This window comes from Propithecus coquereli, unplaced genomic scaffold (assembly GCF_000956105.1).
Source record: "Propithecus coquereli isolate 6110/MARCELLA unplaced genomic scaffold, Pcoq_1.0 Scaffold120, whole genome shotgun sequence".
Taxonomy (NCBI): Eukaryota; Metazoa; Chordata; class Mammalia; order Primates; family Indriidae; genus Propithecus; species Propithecus coquereli.
This window is the reverse complement of record NW_012136081.1, coordinates 2,566,687-2,579,968: the sequence shown is the minus strand read 5'-3', so window position 1 is coordinate 2,579,968 and position 13,282 is coordinate 2,566,687.

Genomic DNA, 13,282 nt, shown 5'->3' with positions numbered 1-13,282 from the left:
GGGACCAAGAGGAACCTCCAGTGTAAATCCCATGTAAGGTGAGTTCAGTGTATGTTTTCTCTTTCCGGTGACTGGACACCTGGCACCAAGCCTATTGGTAGACAGGCGCTTGGTGCGTGCCCTGCTCACCCCAGCCTCTGCAGGCCACACCCCCAAGAGCTGCTCAGGAGGTCTGGGCTGGGGCAGGAGAGGTGTCTGAGACCAGCAGATCACTTTGTTGTTGGTGTCGAGCCTGTTAATCTCTAAAACACCAATCTTTCTCCACTTGTCCTAGGTCTTGGTTTTGAGAAACACAACAGGCCTTTTGTACTAGCCTTTTTGTTTGTTGTTTTTTGTTTGGGGCATGTTAAGATATTTTGTAAGATTTTAAAAATTTTAGTTGTATTCATCCTATTTCAGGTTATTTTTGTTGGCGTCAAATGTGTATAGGACATGTGTATGGTTCTTTTTAACCTTTTCTCGTCTTTTTAGAGGGAACTTCAAATATAAACTCCTTCTTGATATATGTATTTTTTTCTTTAGCAATTTGTTATCACTGGAATCAAAGGGAAAAAGCGATCTCTTTTTGCATTGGTTGTATTTGTATGTCACAAATAAAAGACACTTTGTTCAGCCTAGGATGGCTTCCTGACGCGGGGGGGGCCATGGGCAGCGTGGGCTCAGGAATCCCCAGACCCTGAGACTGTGCCGGTATTGGGCGCAAACCCTGGGAGGCACATAGCTGTGATGGCCCCAAGCCTCGTCCAGGGAAGAAGCCTCGGGCCTGAGAAAAGCTCAGTGTTTCCAAGGCAAGCAGCCAGAGGTGGGAACAGCAACCAAATGTATGTGTTTGTGCCATTCCCCAGAAGTTCTGGGTGGAGGTCAGAGGTGTTCTGACGGGTGCCTGCTTCACATCCTGGAGAGTCCCAAGCTGGGCACTGTGACATTTGACATCTGTGGCCAAACATAAATTCCAGTGCTCGTGTGTGGGAGTTGAATAGATGAGAGTTTCTTTCCCCTCTCACTTTATTGAGTTACTCAGAATATTCTTCTGTTTCTTAAAAGGACTCCTCCCCTCTTCCCTCCACTCACAAAATAGAATACAAAGGCTCCAGGGAAGGGGAGCCCCTATCAGGTCGGACAGGGCAGGAAAGTTAAGAGCTGGGGGAGGCTCGACTCTCCTAGTGTGACAGATGGAGCTATGCAGCCTGTCCCCCAGGCAAGGCTCCTGCCAGTCCCCAGTCCACGGGGAGCTGGGAGGAAAGACAGGAAGTGGCCAGGGGGCTAGAGCTCAGAAGCATTTCCTGTGGACAGTGGAGGGGCCACCTTTGCTGCTCGGTGATCCACGTCTGCTAGAAGGTGGAGAGGGAGCCCCCGGTCCACACGGAGTGTGTGTTCAGGCAGAGCAATGATCTGGGGAAGCAGGGGTGGGTCCCAGCTACAGCAGGTTGTGGCCTGTGCCCAGTGGGAGGGTCTTACCTTTGAGGCCCAAAGAAAGATATCACAGCCCTTGGGAAGGAAGAGAGCAATTTGCTGGGCTAATCACACGACAAATTTCTCATGTGACAAAAATTTGCCCCTCAAGTTCTTTGTTCCTTTGTTCCTTGAAGGCTATGTTAACTGTAGGCAGAGATTTCTTGGAATGGCCACCCCCTTGCTGAAGGGTAAATGGCCACAGTCGGCAGGGTGTGGGGCCCTGCCTTCATCACTGCTGGCTGAGTGCTAGGAGGGCTGAGGTCTGCACCCACCTCTGCCACCTTCCTGAGTGGCCAGGGCCCCTCGGGGTCCCTTGCAGTGGCTGTCTGCGGTGACTCCAGGGGGCTGCCTCGACCCCTGCCTCCAGCTGCACGCAAGCTTCCTTGCTCAGGTGGTACTTGCTGACCCGGCACACCGTCGCCGAGCAGATGGAGCCAGAGGCGCAGCCTGGTCTTCTCTCAGGGCTGGAGCTGGTTTGAAAAGGACTGGATTTCCCCAGGGGGAGGGACATTGGTCGCCAGGTGGTTTCTGCTGCCAGGCTTTGAAGGTAGTTCAAATTAGGGGGCAGGTTTTCCTAGTTTTTGCTAGAACAGTCCCTCCCCAAGTGCGACAGAGGCTGTCCCGTGCCCCGGAGTGCAGGCTGGGGCAGAGGGGAAGGTGGAGCTGCGGACCCTGGTAGACCACAGCTGCTGCAGTCGCAGCGTTGCTTGGCTCCGAGGGGGAAGGAAACATTTGCTGAGCCCTGCCCGCTAGTGACGGCTCATGCTTAGTGCTTACCGTGCCGCGCACTGTGGAGTGTTTCACTCATATTCTCTCATTTAGTCCTTACAACCCTATTCCATGGGCGGTGGCATTACTCTCAATTGAAATTGAGCCGGATGCGGTTGCGCACGCACCTGTAGTCCCATCTATTAATACTCTGGAGGCTGAGGTGGGGGATCGCTTGAGCCCAGGTACTTGGGGCTGCAGTGAGCTGTGATCATGCCACTGCACTTCAGCCTGGGCAACAGAGCAAGACCCCATCTCTTTAAAAAAAAAAAAAGAAATTGAGAGTCCTGGAGTGAAAAAACTCCAAAGTCCTGCCCTCCTCCACAGAGGCTGTGAAGCCCGATTTCTCCTTCCTGAGGAAGAGCCGTCTGCCCCAGAGGCCCCACCTCCCTGCCCCCTTGCTTTTCATGGTGCTGGGGCCAGGGCAATGACGTCCAGCCTGCAATGCCAGGGTGTGCGATGGTGCCCGGACAGGGTGGTGGTGGTTTCTGTGAAGTCCAACTACATTTCTGAATTCTGCCCATGCCGAAGTGAACGAGGTGAACCCGAAAGGCTGTACTGGGGCTTTAGCAATCTCTGCAGTGGTGTCTTAATTACATAAAGATGAGCATTTGCTATAGGATGACGGGAAGGGCTGCCCCTGCTGGGGCTGAGGTCACACCGCGTGGCCCCGGTGCTTTGTGCAGGCCAACTCAAAGTCGGAGAGAAGAGGCACTGAGGAATGGGACCAGGTGAAGAAGGGCCAGGAGCCTCCAAGGGGTGGGGGCTGTTTAATTTGGGGAGGGTGCAGGAGTCCGGAGCAGAGTTGGTGCTAGCTGCGGCTGCCCTGGGGGTTGGGTCCAGCTCTCCCGGCTGTGGACTAACAGGGTTGTGGTACCAGGCCCTGTTCCTCTGTGGGGTCCTGCTCTGGCACAGGAGGGTGTTGTTGCAAAGAGTGGGGCCACGGGGGTGACTTACACACCGGGGGCCCTCTTTGGCCTCCCCAACCCAGTCAGTAGTGGTGACAAAGGCGTAGCCAAGCTCACTGAAGATCTTCATGAGGTAGTGAGGTCTCAACCCGCCTGGTGCAGGCCTGGATGGCATGGGGCAGCACGTAGCCCTTGTACTTGGGCATGTTGTGAGTGTTGCTGTCCCTTGTGACTAGCATGATGCCTGGCAGATGGGCTACACAGGGGCTTTAGACTTGGGAGTTGTGGGGGAGCACTCCTGTGGTTGCCTTGTGTCCTGAGTGTTGGATACAAGGGGTGGGGAAAGGTGGGGTATGAGGCTGGAAGGGCATAGGGCCCCAGGTGCTTGCTTGCAGGGTGTTGGGGCCCTCTGAGGGTCCTGGCAGTGAGAAGGGTATCAGGGAACAATGAAAAGGAGAAAGGACCCATCCTAGGCTGGTCAGTAGTCCAGAGGTGGAGAGAGGTCCCCAGGGATTGGAGGTGTGCGTCCAGGCTGGGGGCTCAGAAGGCAGAGGAATCTGGATGTGCGGTCACAGGATGGCAGGGTGAGGCTAGGGCCTGGACCACGATGGTGGGAAAGATGGCCTTGGTGTGTGGTTGCTGGCAAAGCCAACCTTCACCAAGCTGGAGCCACTGTCCCACAGAAGTGTGGTTATGTCTTCATCACACATGGCCGCTGGCTGTGGGCTGCATTCCGGAAGGGGTTAACCACCACCCGGCTCCTGGTGGGCGTCCCCAGCCTCAGCCCCCACCATTCCTTCCCGCAACTGCCAGTCCTCAGGGACGCCTGGGCCAGGACAGCTGTACCTGCCCCGCCCCCTGCACCAACAGCCCCCCTCATGTCGCTCCACCCCTGACAGCTGTGACTGAGCCTGCCCCCTGGACAGCTGTGGCCCAGGAAGAGCAAACACCCCTTCAAGACCCTGCATCTCTCCCTGCCCCCTCTCTGCCCTGACCATGGCCTGCTTAGGTTGCCCAAACCAGCCCTTTTCTTCCTGTGAGGCTGGCCCCTCCCTTTTTCTTCTGGCAGACTTTTTTTTTCTTTTTTTGAGACAGAGTCTCGCTTTGTTGCCCGGACTAGAGTGAGTGCCATGGCGTCAGCCTAGCTCACAGCAACCTCAAATTCCTGGGCTCAAGCAATCCTTCTGCCTCAGCCTCCTGAGTAGCTGGGACTACAGGCATGTGCCACCACGCCCGGCTAATTTTTTTTTTCCTATATATTTTTAGTTGTCCAGATCATTTCCTTCTATTTTTCAGTAGGGACGGGGTCTCGCTCTTGCTCAGGCTGGTCTCTGAACTCCTGACCTTGAGCGATCCACCCGCCTCGGCCTCCCAGAGTGCTAGGATTACAGGCGTGAGCCACAGCGCCCGGCCCTGGCAGACTTTCAATTAATGCCCTCATTTTGCAGATGGGGAAGCTAAAGCTCTGGTAGGGAAAGGGACATTCTCTAGGTCACCCAGCAAATCAGTGTTAGACCTGCACCTCCTCCTCTGGGCACTGGGCACTTCCTGAGACCCTGCCAAGGTCTCCTGCTGCTACCCCCAGCCCAGGGAGTCATTCTCCCACAGGCATATGGAGAGGCCCCAACCGCCCTCAGGGAGAGCCGTGGAGATCAGCCCAGTTCCTCATTTGCCCAACACCCATGCAACAGGCCAGGAGGAGAGACCAGGAGAAGTGGGAAATTGGGGACCTGAAGCTCAGGTTCTTACCAGCTCCGAGTCAGGTGCTTTGGGAGGTGGCAAACTCCAGTGAGTGTGCAGTGGAGGACAGCTGAGGGATTTTTATCTGGTGGCCCCCCCAAGGACCAGGATGCAGCTCCCTCCCTAGGCCTCACAAGCTCCATATTGGGACATGGGCCAGAGTAGCTGTTGGGCCAGAGCCTTTCCCAGAGAGGTGCCAGGCCTGGGGCTGGGGACATTCAGTGTTTCTCCAGCCCAGGTATAGCCAGTGGAGTCTGGAGACCAGCTCTGGGATGGGGCACCTAGTATGGCCTTCAGGGACTGGGGGCCTGGATTGTGAGGCTAGTGTCAGAGGAAGGGATCCCCAAGGCTTGGAATCTATTCTTAGGGCCCCATTCTGGAAGGAACAGCGTGGGCCCTTGGATCAGAAGGAGGACCCAGGCTGGAACATTTGGCAGGGAGAGACTCAGCAATCTGAGCATGGTCAGCAGTGCCAGGGTGAGGGACTGAGCTCACCATCCTTGCAGGCAGCACGGCAATTGCCCAGGGACTTAGAGGGGACCCCAGTCCAAGGTCTCTGTCTCACAGAGAGTCCGTCACCCCTTGGGCAAACCTCCCTCATTGGACCAATGAGTCTCCCTTCTTCTTGCTTATTTTAATGCCATAAGAAGTGTCCACTGTGGACAAATGCAGCAGTAAAACAGCAAAAATCACCTGTTTTCCCACCACTATCTAGCCAGTGCCATCCTGGAGAACAATTAGAGGGTTAAAAAAAAAAATAGAGAATAGCATTGTTCACAATTTGTGTGTCCTTCCAGACTTTTATATGCATATCTATGTCTCCATTTTTTCTTTGTTTTAGTAAAACAAGATCATATTTCACATTATGTTTTCCCTGCTGCTTCTTGTCTTTTTTTTTTTTTTTCAGAGACAGGGTCTCACTCTGCCAGGCTGCAGTGCAGTGGCGCCATTATAGCCCACTGCAGCCTCGAGTTCTGGGCTCAAGTGATCCTCCTTCCACCTCAGCTTCCCTGCTCATTGGGACTACAGTCTCACACTACCATGCCTGGCTCTTGTCTACTTTTAAAAAAATTTTTTTGCCAGGCGCGGTGGCTCACGCCTGTAATCGTAGCTCTCTGGGAGGCCGAGGCGGGTGGATTGGTTGAGCTCAGGAGTTCGAAACCAGCCTGACCAAGAGCGAGACCCCGTCTCTACTAAAATTAGAAAGAAATTAATTGGACAACTAAAAATATATAGAAAAAAGTAGCTGGGCATGGTGGCGCATGTCTGTAGTCCCAGCTACTCGGGAGGCTGAGGCAGAAGGATTGCTTGAGCCCAGGAGTTTGAGGTTGCTGTGAGCTAGGATGACGCCACAGCACTTTAGCCCAGGCAACACAGTGAGACTCTGTCTCAAAAAAAAAAAATTTAATTGGAGTATAACAGACATACAGAATAGTACACAAATAACTACTCTCAATGGAGTCATCGCACAGTGAACACTGGGTGACCAGCACCCAGATGCCTGTCACGCCTCTCCCTTCTTCCCCCACCTGACTCCCACCCCATGGCTCAGACCTGCTTGCTGTTGTTCTTCATATAGACAGCCTGTGCTCTTTTATGTCTGGCCTCTTCCTCTCAACATTGTGTTTGTAGGATCCATCCATGCTGTAGCTGTAGTTTGTTCATTTTCACTGCTCCATTGTATAAATGCACAACACGGTTTCACTGCTTTCTTATTGAAGGACTGTCCCTGGTTTTTTTTGGGGGAGGTGAGCTGCTGGGGGAAGGGGAAAGAGCACAGACATTGGTATTGATCCAACAGACAGACCTAGGTGTAAACCCTGCCTGGCACTAGCAGACTCAGCTGTGTCACTGAATTGCCTGCCAGCCTCTCTTTCCTCTCTCCTGGGAGTTCTGAGAGAAACCATGTCACAGGGACCTGAAGAAAGCCCTGGAACAGAGCGCAAACTTTTGCTCCTTTTCTGAAAGTTTGGTTCCCCAAGTAAGCTGGATAATGCCAGAAAGGCCTGTCCCTCCCTAAAATATTTCCAGGCCTCTTGCCTGTGTTGGGGCTCAGGACACACCACCCCAAAATATGACTGTAGGAGACCAGAACCTACCACCTCAAAATATATTTCTCTGGCATATTTTGAGCTGGTTATTCTGAGAAACTGCAGACATGGGTAGCTCTGAAAAGCTGTCCTTTTGTAGTTTACATCTATAAAGGAAATCCACATTAGTAAAAGTATCTGTATCAGGAAGAGGGCTGCTCCAGACCACTTTTATTACCTGAGATTTTTTATCTGTGTAACAAGACAACCTTTATTCATCATGCATTTCCTCCCTTCACCCTCCCATAAACCCCCAGAATCCCTAAACCCCTATTCCTTTCTGTAGCTCAGGATGCTATATGACCCTTCTTTGAATCTCATCTTCTGTGGGACTCCCCACCCTCTGCCACAGCCTTTGATGCTATTGACTTCAGTGTCAAAACAGGAACTTCTAGAAACTCTCCCTCTCTGCAGCAGCTTGTGCAGCAGTTAAAAGCACGGGTTTTGGAGCAGATGGACCTGCCCTGGAATCCTGGCTAGGCAGGCTTGTAGCTGGTGATCTTGAGCAGGTCACCTAGCTCTCCAGGCCTATTTCCTCATTTGTAAAATATTTGAAATAACAATAACACCTCCTTCGTGACGTTATAAAGATGGAATGAGATTGTACAATTAAGGCCTGGCTCAGTGGCTGGCCCTGCCCCCTCTTTCCTGGTTTACCCTCTACCTCTTGAATACTGTTCATCCTCTTGCAGTTCATAAACATTCTGAGAGTCTGACGTGAGACTGGTAAACCAACACTGGCTGTGCCCTCAGGTGGCCCCCAGTCTCAGGATCATAGGTGATGTTGGTACAGAGGAGGCCCAGGCCTGAAGGGTAGACAGTGAAGGCTTCCTGAGGCAGTGCCACCGAAGGAAGTCACTTCCTAGCACATCACGGTTTTATTTTCACCATGGCACTTACGATAGCTTCTCATTAAGTGCCTGTTTATTGTCTGTCTCTTCCCTCAGGGATGTCAGTTCTGTGACAAGAGAGACCTTGTCGGCCTTGTTTGTACTGGTGTCTAGAACAGTTCCTGACACACAGTAGGGGCTAATAAATATTTGTTGAATAAAGTAAGATGTATCATTAAGTGAAGGACAGGAAGCAGGAGTTGGCATGGTGAAAAAGGAAGGCTAAGCAGGAGTTGAAAAAGTGTTCTAAAATGCAAAGAGGCAATAGGCTTGGAGGCAGGGACCAGACACAAGGACCAGGGTGTGGAATATTGAGAGGTGAGTGACATCCAGGAACAGGGATTTCGTCTAGAAAGCGATAGGGTTAATCGTGCAGGGGTTTCAAAAAAGAAAAGAAAGCAATGGAGGCACTGAAAGTGTATGACTTGGTCATCAGATTTACGTTTAAAAAAAGAAAGGAGGGAGGTAGAGACGAAGATGAAGGAATGAGCGAGGGAGGGAGGGAAGCTGGCTACCACGGCACGGCACGGAGACTGAAATTGAAAAGGGTAATAGTAAGCGAGGGGAGTTTTGAGGCAGAAACGACAGAGGACTGGCGGAGAGGAGGGAACTGCTGGATAGAGAGAGATGTAAGAGTATGAATGGAGGGAGGAGTCAAGAACGCTGTTTAGACTTCTCTTTTACGTGACCGGGTGCCCATAGATGTCACTAAGGCCGCCCTGGAAGCGGGACACAGCCAAAAGGAACGCCCCTCCATACTCCGCCCATCCCGGAAGGACGGCGTCGATTGGCTGCTTCGAGGAAGGCGCCGAAAGCTGCGAGGGGCGGGCGGGAGGCGGATCCTTTGCGTTATTTCCAAGGGGCTTCCGGGACGCCGTTTCCCGGCTTCCTCGGCTCCGGAACTTCCGGCCGGCGCAGCCATTTTGACTTCCTGACCTTGGGCTCCTGCTGGCCGCGGTCTGCTCGGTGCAGTTATGTCCGTCCTAACGCCGCTGCTGCTGCGGGGTCTGACAGGCTCGGCCCGGCGGCTCCCGGTGCTGCGCGCCCAGATCCATTCGAAGCCTCCGCGGGAGCAGCTTGGGACCATGGTGAGGAGCGGGCCGGGAAGAGCACAGGCGGTGCCGCGGGCCGGACCCTGCGTCCCACGGCGGGTTCGTGCCGGCCTCGTCGGGCGCGCAGGCTCCGGTGGCCCAGAGTGCCCTGCACCTCGCGGCCCGCAGCGTAGTGGGGAGCAGCAGTGCTGGTTTGGGCGTGTCTGGAGGGCATGAACGAGGGGACAGTGCCCGGGCGACAGTCGGTGCTCAGTCAGCATTAGGTCTTTCCACAGAGCCCCAGAATCTCGGATCAGACCCTGTCAGTCCCAGTCCTGTCGCTTACTCGCTGTGCAGCCCTGAGCAGCCTTCTTTAGCCCTCTCCGAGCCCGTTTATTCACCGGTTCGTTGGAGGGGTGCGTGACGACTGTCAGCAACGATAATGGTTGTCACCGCTATTTATTATTAATTGCTGTTAGGGGCAAGAGGACCTTAGCAGGTCTCTGGATTTCCCGGCAAGGTGGGGGCGTTTAGCTATTTAAGACAGCCTTCACCTGTTTAGAGCTTTTATGCATCTGCCTCTGTGGCGGCAATTGGCGGTGAATGCAAGTCTTCAGAATCCAGATTGGTGGGCCTTGAGTTAGGAGCAAAGCCAGGGGACCCCTGAAACTAAGGAAATAATAGTGATAATTGCGACTACAGGGCGTTCGCCCAGTGCCTTCCGTGTGCTAGGCACTGAGCTAAGACTGCTGTGCTGCTCATGTAGTCCTCCCAGTGTCCCTGAGAAGAGACAATTATGTCCATTTCGTGGTTGAGAGTACTGGAACTTGGGAGCAGCGTGTTGACTTGTCAAAGTCACATCTTAAGTGACGAAGGAATTTGAACTCAAGACCGAGCTGTTCTGTGATCTTAACTACCATCAGGAAGGTGGTAGTGGCTGTAAGAGTCTGTCCCTCAAAGGTTGAATAACAGTCCTGGAGAGGATGGGGCAAGGGAGAGGCTTTTAAGGCAAGGAAGGAAAGGTGTAGGTTTAGAGTTACTGGCCTATGCAGGTTTCCTGGGTCTCAACAGATCAGCTTTAAAACAGGTTTAAACCCTGTTCCTGTCCCTTGACTTAATCACCCAGTGGACTTCTCTCTGGGTCCTAACCCAGGCTGCCGCTCCTTGCCCTCACGAAGTCCCCTCCTCATAACTGACTCTTTACCTTAAGGGTAAAGGGCCTTGGCTCTGCTACTTCCCCTCCCCATGACTTGGTTTCCTTAAACTTGGAGATATCGTGGCTCCCTGAGGGGGGCTTTCAGCTGCCTGGGAACTGCTAGGACATTGGAGAGCCTAGGGGAATCCTCACTCTGGGAGTTCCTTCTTTCTTGTGCTCTGTGTAGGATATCGCCATTGGGCTCACCTCCTGCTTCCTGTGTTTCCTCCTGCCGTCGGGCTGGGTCCTGTCACACATGGAGACCTACAAGAAGCGGGAGTGAAGGGGGCTGTCCTCTCCCTCGCTGTGACTGACCACGCCCGCCGGCCCATCCTGATCATGTCTCCTGCATTCCTGGCCGGCTTACCCTGGATCATGTTGTTCAATTCCACTTACCTCTTCTGCAGTAATGACCTCTCGATGTCTCTGTGTGACGTCCTGGGACCACATATACTGGCCCTGCTCAGTGGGGTCCCCCTTGTAACAATAAAGTCTATTTAAAGCTTACTTCAGAAGTGGTGCCTTCACTCTTGCCTGGCTCCTGCCTCCACACTTGAGCTGAGTTGGTGCAGGGCGGGGTGTGGAGGAGTGCCTGGCTGGCTGCCCTGTGGTGGGTTGTGTGTGCTTTTCTGCATTTAAATGGTGTCTGGCTTCTTGGGAAAACAAATCCTGTTGTCATTGAGCAGGCTTTCTTGCTCATCCCCTGTTGGGAAATAGGCTAAGAGATGCGAAAGGTCCAAAGTTTTGCAGAGCTCTGCCTTGAAGGTCCACAGATTCCTTCAAGGCAAAGGCCTGCAAAACTCTGAGGGCTTTGCCTATTTCCCAACAATCCCCCACCCCCGCGCCCTTATTTGGGCCACGTTCAATGGCTGTGTGTCTGTCCTGTTGGGGCCAGCCTTCCCTGTTTGTCCTCTTCCTCCACGGGCTCCAACCATTTCTTAGCTGCAGGTGCCTTTCCTAGTTGAGGGTGGAACACTTTGTAATATCTTGCTTTTTTTGAGGGACAGGGTCTCTGTCACCCTGGCTGTCGTGATCATAACTCGTTGCAGCCTCAAACTCCTGAGCTCAAGTGATCCTCCTGGGTAGCTGAGACTACAGGCCTGCCCCTCTCCTGGCCTTAAAAGATCCTCCCACCTCGGGCCTCCCGAAGTGTTGGGATTACGGGTGTGAGCCACCACACCTGGCCTTTCCTGCTTTATTTAATGTCAACTCCAGGGCCCCTTTCCTTGCTGTGCTCTCTCTCTACATGTTTGCAGACTGACAGGTCCTCATTCTCTCTGCTTCCCTTTTCCTTCCTTTTCTTGACATGGGGAATCTGCCACTACTCTCCTTGCACGGGCCCTTCCTCAGTGATTCTGGTGGTATCTGAGGAGCTGGAGGTGTCTCGGCGGGGATGGTGCTTGAGAAGCACTGCACGCCAAGCTGGAATCCTGACTGCCTATGTCCGGAAGGAACACTCAGCTCTGCAGCACCCCATCCCTGGAGGAAGACATGGCTTTGCCTCTTCTCTGCATCTTCTTTGCTGGGGTGACTTGGTGGATTTCTGAATGGTTGCGGTTTCGGTTTTCCTTTTGTTTTGGGGTTGCCGGGTTGCTTGGGGCCGGACCGTTGGGCCAGGTTTGGGGTGAGAGCTGCAGGGGCTGGTTGGCCTTAGGCCCTGGGTGTTGGAGCTCATGTCTTCTCAGATCCTTTTCTGCTGGCTCTTGTTTCCTGGTTTCTGTTGACAGCTGAATGTGGACCCTGCTCTCCTGCCTTTGTCTAGTCTTTTTTGGCCTTTCAGTGTGGTGTCCAGTGATGCCTAGGGACCCAGTGCCTGGACACCATAGCAAGTTCAGCTCCTGCCATGGCTGCTTCCGTGAGGAGCAAGTAGGAAGTGGTTTTCTGTCTCCTAGATGGCTCATTTCCTTCCACACAAACTGGCCTTTGTGTCTGAGGCTAAAAGGACATAGCCTGGTAGGAGGGCTGGGGAGAAGCTGCCTTAGCCTGTTGCCCAGAGTGGGGCCAGAAAAGCACACAGCCTGTGAGGTGTGCACAGGTTGGGCTCTCAGCTGGGGAAGGAGAGAGCCCGTGTTGGACGTGGAGGGACTGGCCTGAGCCAAGCTAGGGTGCTGAGCTAGGGGAATCCACCTGCCGCCTACAGGTATCTAAGAAGATCCTTGTCTGGGTGGAGGGGCCCCCCTGCAACAGGGTCACCCCTTGTTCCATGCCTCGCTCTGGGACACTTTCCTGTTCACATTGGCCCTGGGGGTAGTGGTGGCTGAGTGCCCACTGCCCTTCCTCCCAGGCCTGTGTCCTGGCCTTCCTGGGGGGACGCTGCACAGCCTGCAGTGGGCAGAGCGGAGTGGGTGCCTGGGCCATTCTGACCAAGCCGCCACTTCCTGAGCAGAGGGCCCCGAGCTGCTTGGCCCTTGGTTGGCTCAGGGCTGCTTTCCTTGGGCTGAGGGCACAGATGAGCATTGGCCTCCTAGCCATGGGGCTGCCACACAGCAAGGACAAGTTACCAGACAAGGAAAGTTGTCTTGAGTTTCTATGGCAACCCCATTGCCCTGCCAAGCGTTTGATTGGGCGTCTCCCATTTGTGAGCCCCTGGAGCTCAAAGGGGTGGGTAATGGTCCCTGCCCCGGGGAGTCTGCTCCAGCCCAGAGTTCTGTGTCTTGGGCCACTGCTCCCACCAGTGGGAAGCCAGTGGCTACGGGTAAGTCCTTTAGGGCCCTGGTCTGAGGAGGCCCTTAGCAAGCCAACAGCTCCTCCAGCCCCTTTCTCCCACAGCCTGCCAGGTCCTGTGGCATATGTGGGAGTTGTGGTGCGTAGATGTACTTCGGGGTGGGCAGGAGAGTTTAGAGTTCGAGTGACATGTTGTGTTTGAACCCCGAACTCCTTGGTCCTCAGTATGGCCACTAGGCCTGAAATCTGATCACCTTTCACTGGCCTTCCCTCACCCCCAACCAAGTCAGAGGCACTGGAGCAATTCCTCATGGAGAAAGCAGGCTCTTTGGACTCTGTCTATGGGGTCTGCCTGGCAGGCATGCCAGGAGGGGGAGGCTGCGGTCATGGCGGAGGCTATAATGTCAGGAACAGTGGACTGGGGGTTGGGACGCTTGGGCTTGAGGCCTGGCTCAGCCATTTACTATATGACCTTGGGCAAGTCATCTGGTCTCTCTGAGCCTCAGTTTTCAGGGTTGTAAAATGAAGATGATGTGGCAGG